The sequence below is a fragment of the Pteropus medius genome, unplaced genomic scaffold, assembly GCF_902729225.1.
Source record: "Pteropus medius unplaced genomic scaffold, Ma_sr-lr_union100, whole genome shotgun sequence".
Lineage (NCBI taxonomy): Eukaryota > Metazoa > Chordata > Mammalia > Chiroptera > Pteropodidae > Pteropus > Pteropus medius.
In genome coordinates, this window is record NW_024349800.1 from 38,621,698 (window position 1) to 38,629,751 (window position 8,054).

At 50.1% G+C, this 8,054-nt stretch overlaps 1 pseudogene; it reads right to left on the reverse strand.

Moving 5' to 3' along the window:
- Window positions 1-2,282: 2,282 nt before the first annotated feature.
- LOC120622482 (uncharacterized) lies at window positions 2,283-2,398 on the reverse strand (annotated as a pseudogene).
- Window positions 2,399-8,054: the final 5,656 nt, after the last annotated feature.

The window sequence follows — 8,054 nt, forward strand, 5'->3', positions numbered from 1 at the left end:
CAGCTGTTGCCCTGAGAAACACAAATGCCTCGAGAGGAAGTACCTGGAGGCCAGGCAACCAGTCCACGGGAGCCTTCCTGTGTCCTGCCTCGGGCCCAGTCCAGGGCAGCAGGATTGGCCAGGAACCCCTGGAGGCCAAGGCTCTGTCACCTATGCATCCCTTGATGCCCCATCAACAGATGTCCTCAGCACCTGCCTGCAGCATTCCAGGAGCTGGGGCCTGGCCAGGGAGCTTTTAGTGTGGGCAAACAGAAGTTCCCACACTAGATCTGAGTTGTCTGGAGGTGGGAGAGGCTTCTCCTGGAGAAAAGTATTGTGGTTATTACAAGTCCACAAACCACTGCATTGAGGGGACAAAAACCATTTACTCTCACGACAATAGTAAGCAGCATCTGATCAGAGCTGTGAGAAAAGCAGTTTGATGGTTCAGAGTGAAGCACACATGTGCTTTGGGGAACGCGGGGTGACATCTGCGAGGGGTGGGAGGCAGCGAGGGGGGAGGAAAGAGCAGTCTGGCAGAGGCACGGCAATGGCAAAGGCGTGGCTTCAGAAGGGAGTACTTCCGGCTTGGTCGCAGGACCAAATCTCAGTTGCAGTGCCCAGTTACGAGACCGGTAGGTGCCAGCATATGGATAAACATCCATTTGTGAGGTGAGGCAATTCAGAGGAGAACAACTTTGTGAGAACTTGTAGGACCAGGAAGTGCTTCAGGAGGATGGGGAGGTCTGAGACAGGGGAGAGGAGGAAAGAGCACTGCAGGGGGATGCCATTCACGAACCCTGGAAGGCCCTCCACGCCCCGCCTTGACCCTGAAGGTCAGAGGCTCAGGGTTAGAGGGCCAGGAGCACTGTATCTGAGAGAGGGGGAACCTCAGCTTGTCCCAGCAAGAGTGGGTAGGACTTAGACCAGGGGAGGAGGGGCTCAGTATGCCTAGGGATACTCAGTATTTAGGACAAGTCTTATGTGTGCTCCCCTAGGGCCATGTATCTAGAGGGAATGTATGTGTCCCCGAGCATCTACCAGCTGGCCTTGAATAGACAAAGACATAGCTACAGTTTCATAAAGAAAAAGCGTGCGTAAACACCCCCAAATCTGAGTTCTTATTCCACTTGTTTTTCTGGTATTTTGAGAAAGTCATGCCCAGCTGCATTTATTTATAGGTAATAGGAAGAAAATTTTTTTGTCGTTCTTTTGTTTTTTGCTGACACAAGAAAAATTCATAAGAATCGTGAAGAAAGAAAAGAACAGACCAAGGGAAGCTGAGGAATTACATAATTGGGTTTAAATGGAAACTAAAATCTTAAGTAGTTTAATTAGAAAATAGATTATTTATGAAATGTTTATATTTGTGCGTATGCTGATGTGTGTGTGTTTGTGAATGTATAGTATTTATGTATAGTATATGTTGTGTAGTAGAAATGTGGCATGAACGTGTGTGTGTATTGGTGTGTGTGAGAGTATGCAGTAGGCACATCTAAAGAGCACAGAGGTATATGTTTGTGCTCTACATGTCAGTGGTGTGTGGGGTATAGGCAGGGTGCATATCGTATATAGTATAGAATAGGTAGGTGTATAGGATGTGTGTATCATATAGGTGTGCCTGAGCTGTGATCTGGGTAACATGTAGCATCCTTGCTCCCTGACACACTGATTTTTAGCATGGCCTGGTGATGATGGGAAGAAATAACAGTTTGAGAAGGAAGACCCCTGAGGCTTTGCGGGGGCTTACTCTTCCTAGAAGAAATCAGAAATTTCTGGGGTCTGCTTTACACATCCTGTGAAATCCAGACAAGCAGAAAAGTGACTGGTGTCCAGCAGAAATCCAGCTATCAGCTCACGAAGGCTGATTAGAAACCTTGCAGCTTGCAGTGTCCAAGAAAAATTGCTCATCAAATTTTTCAGATCTTTTCTCTACTTCAGCAAAGATGGAAAAGGTTCCCAATGGCCTTTTACTGGGCGATCGAGTCATTTCCATAATAAATTTGAGGCACGCCCCATTCCTATTAAAAAAAGTTTATCTTTGTTAGAGAATAGGAAGATCGACAGAGAGCTAGAGCTTCTTTCACAATTGTTCACAGGAAGGGTTGTTTTCCCTACACAGTGGAGACCATCAGGTGTGGCAAATCCATCTCTTTCAGCTGAGCCTTCATGCAAGATGTCCAGAGAATTTCATTCCTGAGGCCAGGGGGCAAGACGGAGAGTGAAGATTGCTCTGCCGTGTGCCTTTGTAGAACTCATGGCACCTTCTTTTTATTATTATTATTATTATTAATTATTATTTATGCCTACAGCTCCTGGTCTTCCTAGGTGGTCTCCCATCCAAGTACTAAGCAGGCCCAACCCTGCTTAGCTTCCGAGATCAGACATCAGGCTTATTCAGGGTGGCATGGCCGTAGACCAAGAACCGTGGCTCCATTGAGGTGTGAACCCAGGACCTTCTGCATGTAAAGCAGACATGCTAACCACTACACTATGGAACCACGTCCACGTGGAACCTTCTTGAGCCTCTGCTTTCTCAAGAAACGTTGTCAATTCAAGCTCTTCCTGCTACACAGGATTGTGATGTGAGCCCAGAGGTAATAGTCATGAATATTTTTGTGCAGTTGAAGGGACAGTCCCAAAGGGCAGAGTCGTTCCTGGCACAGGGCCTGCTACCTAGTAGGTGTCCAGTAAATAGCTGTTGAATGAATGAGTGGCCCGGGAGGGATCATCCAAGAGAAACAGTGTGATTTCCACCCACCGCCAAGCAGGGCTTCCAGGGCAGGGCTGGGGGCAGATATGTCTGCCCGTTCAGCTGCTGGGCTTCCTCCTCCCTTTTCCGGCCCTTCTCCCCATCACCTCGGCTGGTTCCCACGCCCTGACTTGGGGGCTTCTGCTGTCATTGTTCAGCTGTTATCAGGGCCTGGCCTCTGCCAGCCTAGATCCTGCATTGGACCAGGAAAAGGGGAAAGAGAGGCAGGTTGTGGGGAGGGGAGGCTTCAGGGACTGATGAGGAAAAGAATCAAATTTCAAATGCAGCAATTAGTGCAGCCTCAGGTGAGGAAACCAAGGTTTAGAGAGAGATAAAGATATTCCCAGGGTGACAGGGAAAGGTGGTAGAATAAGAATGATCACCGTAATTATGGTAATAGTAGTATCTACTATATATGGTGAAATGTGGGATAATTTTTAAAAATAGTAACTAGTCTTTTCTCCCAATATTTTCATGTATCCCTTAGCTCTGCACACTTCCTGTAGCTGGTCTTCTGTGAGACATACTGGCGGGGACCTAGTGAGAGTGGTAAGGGCTGGACACCTCAGGCCAGGACACCTCAGGCCAGGATGCTAGTTGGGAAACCTAAGCTTGACCACTCCAGGAATTGTTGCCTCAGAGAATAGGTTAGAATTCTTAGATTTTGAATTTCAAAAGCCAGACTGTAGAACTTCTAAAATAAAAAATAATCATTGAAATTTAAAACTCGGGGTGGGTGGGGGTTGGGGGGGCGATAAACAGAGCTGGAAAAAAAAAAAGAACTGAGAATTCATTCAAAAGGCAGCACAAAGGATACATAAGTTGAAAATAGGGAAGAGTGAGAGGTATGGAGAATAGAATGAGATGGTCCAAACTATGCCAAGGAGAATTCCAGGAGGAGAGATTGGAGAGAATGAGAGGCAATATTTGGAGAGACAATGGCTAAGAAATCTCTAGAACTGAAGACAGATGTCAGTTTCCATACAGCAGAACCATGCCAGGCTCTGAGCTATATCATCGTGCAATTCCAGATCTCAAAGAGAAGCCTTCCTCATCTCTTTGCTCCTGAAATCTCTCTTCTTCGCCCTCTGACAGCCCTAACCATCGCACCTTTGCCTCTGCATTGGATCTTAGACTGCCTCTATTGCCATTCTTTAGTGAGCAAGTTTTGCCTCCTCCATGAAACTGGGGGCTTCCTAGGGGTAGGAGCCCTTCACCCAGCCCCAGACACTAGGACGAGATGGCACGATACCTGGTCAGAGCACTCCGAGGTTTACGTGCTGGGTGAGTTCCTCAGACACTATGTTCCCATTCTGTTTAATATATTGCTTTTTAAATTTCACTATTTTTTATTTCTAGATTCCACCCCCCATTTCTGCCTATTTTTCTCTTTTTCTTCATATATTTATGAAGAACCATGAAGCAATGACTCTCGAAATTACTTTTAGCAGCAGAGCCCTTTCGTCAAATAAAAATGTATTGTTGGCAACTCAGTTCAAGTGGAATGGAGGACCTGCTGCTTGAATTGGGATGGGAAGGAGACCCAGAGTCCAGCTGGCACATCGCCCCCTTTTCTCTTTGACCACCCCTGGGACACCTTGGCTGGAACAAAGTTAGAAAACTGCCCATCTAGAACTTTAACGCAGCTTTCCCCAAAACACACATGGTGTCCCATGAAAAAGGGGTTCTGTGGTCAAACGAGTTTGAGAAACACCGGGCCGACCACAGTGAATTGCATCTCTTCGGGATTTCTTTGTGACTTTAATATTTACATTGTTCATGGGTTTGTCTTTAAGAAGGTAACTGATATACTGAGTCTGCACAACTATCTGGTTTATCAAGGATTACCCCTGTAGGCTGGTGCTGTGCAGAACACACTAGGGAAGTGCTATATTAGAGAATAATAATAATTATTATTTTTTTTTTCCTATGTCTCCCCGTAAAGATCAAATACAGGGCTAGACACTGAAATGGGTTGGGGGAGGCAATACTACTCTTGATTGAATGTAAGCTTTAGTTTTCCCTGACCCCAGAATTAAATAAGTAAGGCCTGTGGGAAGCCCTGCGATTTCTAGGCCTTCTTTCTTCCTGTTTCTGTTTTGCAGCCACAAACAAGGCCTGACAGGACACGGACATGATGACGCCCAGTTCCATTGGTCTGTTCTTCTGACACCTCTGTCCCAGGGCTGAGCTGGCCTCTTGTCCCAGGCAGGAGGCCCCAGAGCTCCAGCCAGGCCCGTGAGAGCTCTGGGAAACCTGGTTCCCACTTGGCCGCCCACTTCCCGGCAGCCCAAGAGGCTGCCCAGGCTTTTCTTTTTTCTTCTTACTGGCGGGAAGAATTTCTGGAAGTGCAGCGTGGCCAGTGACAATGAGGCAGGATGCCCTTCCCCTCTAGCCGACCAGCCCTGCCTGCAGACCCGCTGCCTCTCAGGGGCTGGGGTGCCCAGAGGTAACCCTCTCTCATCAGGCAGTGTTTCCACAGAGGCAGGGGAGGGCCAGCCCAGACCTCAGGCTCCAGAAAAGGACAGGAACCTGCGGCAGGGCCCGAAAGAAGGGGCAAGTGCCCTGGAGCCTCTCCCCAGAGGCCAGAGACCGCAGTGGATCTGCCCATCTCCTCTGGCCCGCAGCGTTTCCCTCCTTCTTTCAGACCTTGAACAAACAGTGCAGGGAGAGCACCCCCGCCCCGTCCCCCTCCCCAGCTCTGCGGTGCAATGGTAGACAAGGTTGGGGGTCCAGGGTGGGGTGGGATGGTCCAACACACAACTCAAGAAAGTCAGTGTATGACTGTCAACTGTAATTGAAAAATTAAACCTTTTTCTTAATTAAAAAAACTCTCCCACTTATGAATAAAGTACTTTCGCACAGTCAAAAAACAAACAAACAAAAAAAGAATGTCAACATAATGTTTTATTGGAGCCGGGTGAAGGGCTTCGAGAGACATGCATGCCGAGGGAATACTTAGTCCACACCGGGGATAAGGAACACCTTCCCCAGGGAACACCCGTTTATTAAGCAGCTCTTCCGCCTTCCCGGCTGATGCACAAGGGACTGGGATCCAGTCCTTGCTTTCAAGGGATTTTCTCTGTGCCACTCTGCCTCTCTCCCTCCCTGTCTTTTTCTCTTTTCCTTTCTGATTGTCCGACTCGCTCTGTCTCTGCTTTTCTCTGTCTCGGATCTCATCTCTCCCTGACTCTCTGCCATGCCCTGAAGAACTGCTAGTCCCAGGAAACGTGAATAAATGCTAGAAACTCAGCAGCACCCCATTCCTACGGCTCCCACATCTGGACGGCTCCGTCATCTGACCCACCCCTTGGGTCAGCTAGCTTACTTTGTTTCTCTCCGTGGTGACACTGTTACTATGGCCACAGTCACATCACCCAGCCATCCTTCCTGGGGGGAAAGTTGGAGAGGAATTTTTGTACTTTAGAAAGTTGTTATCTGAGGGGAAGCAGCCAAAAAGAAAAAAAAAGAGGTGTTTTATCTGAAGCCTAGACTTGGCTTTCCCTCACAAACTAATGGGGTTTCCAATGAAGCGGGTACCAGGGTCCAGAGGAGGGCACTAGGGCCTGGGACATCTGTGTTTCCCATAGATTGGGGGCTCCCTGATGCCATGTTCTTTCGTTCCTGCCCTCAAAGAGCCTTGCCTCTGAGACCTGACTGGAGCGCCATGATGCAGAGGCCCCACCCCCAAGTTCTGAGAAGACCCTGGGAGCCCATGGAAGCCCCGGAGTGTTGCACAGGCTTAGGGCTCACTGGTCAAGATTCATTTCTTCCCAGACTCATCTCCTCAACTACCTCCGGGGTACCCCCACTCCTCTTCTGTGCTTTCAAGCTCAGAGTCTTGGAGGCCTTCGCTTTGGAGAGCTGCTGCAAATTCCATGGCCTGGCCCTGGCCCCGGCCTCCCACCTCATCAGCCCAGGCTCCCCTGCCCAGCAACCCCTTCGGCCTGGTTACTCTCCAACTCCCTCCCCGCCACACTACATACCAGGCTCCTTCCCACTTCCTCGCCTTTGCTCAGGCCATTCCCTGGGCCTGGAGCACCCTTTCCACCTCTCCACTTACTAGTTGTATCACCCCTCCTGGCCCAGGGCGATTCCCACCTCCCAGCAGCCTGCCCCAGCTGCCCCACCCCAGCTGGCCTCTCCTTCTTCCTCCCTCCCCTGTGGGCTCTCCATGGCCATGTACCTGTCCCTTTATGAGGACTGACACCTCCATGCTCAGCCCCTCACAAACACACAAGCTGGGGGAGAGGGCCAGGGGGCGAGATGATGGATGAGGCTGCAGTGGTTCCCTTCCTTGCTGAGGCTGTGGTTAGGAAGTCTCCCCTCCAAGAAGCCCGATATTTTCCAGGAATTTCCTGAGGGGAGGGGACCAAGCATTCTGGAATGAGAGCCAGCTGTGGGGTTGAGGCCTGTGGGTAAGGAGGGGGGCTCTGGGCTTCCTGGCTGAGTCAGCGACCATCCCCAGGTAATTTATGGGCTGACAGTCTGGGGGCAGAAAACAGGGGTGGGGTGGGGATGGGGAAGGTGGTGCCTTTTAGGCAGTCTGTCAAGGGGAGGGCAGCCTGCCTGACTGGAATTGAGCCTGGCTGACTGAGTCCAGCACAGACCTCGCGCTCCCTGCCAGACTTTGCTCCCCTGTCTGGAGCCTGCAAAAGCAGCAGCCAAGAGACGACAGGACTGCAGAGGGGAGGACACAAGACAGCAAGAGGGAAGAAACCTCCAGAGGGCCCTGGGGGTTCATGAAGACAGAGGGGGAACAGCTGGCAGGGAGTGAGCTTGGGCAGGCCGTGGGTTAAGTCGGGCTGAGAAGAGCTGCTGGTTCTAGCACTGCAGCCTGGGAGCATCCCTTCTTCCTTCCTTCTTCCTTCCTTCTTCCTTCCTGCTTCCTTCCTGCTTCCTTCCTTCTTCCTTCCTTCTTCCTTCCTTGCTTCCTGTTTCCTTCCTGTTTCCTTCCTTCCTTCCTTCCTCCTTCCTTCCTTCCTTCCTCCTTCCTTCCTTCCTTCCTTCCTTCTTCCTTTCCTTCTTTTTCCTTCCTTCCTTCCTTCCTTCCCCATTCTTTTCCTTAGTAGGTCACATACCTGAGCTGGATCTGGTTTCTGATTCGCTTTGTGCTGAGGGCCTGCTGGGCGACACAGGCTTGATGCCTCCTCCTTTCTGAGCCTTAAGTCTTCACTTGGACAAGATGGCCTGGCTCCTCCGAGCCCTAATGTGGGGCTGCTCAGTAGCAGCCAGGGCATCCAGTCCAATGGCAGTGGCTTGGAAACAAGACTAAGTAGACACAAGCCTGCCTAAGAGCTGCCTTCTGAGGTCCACTTCAAGC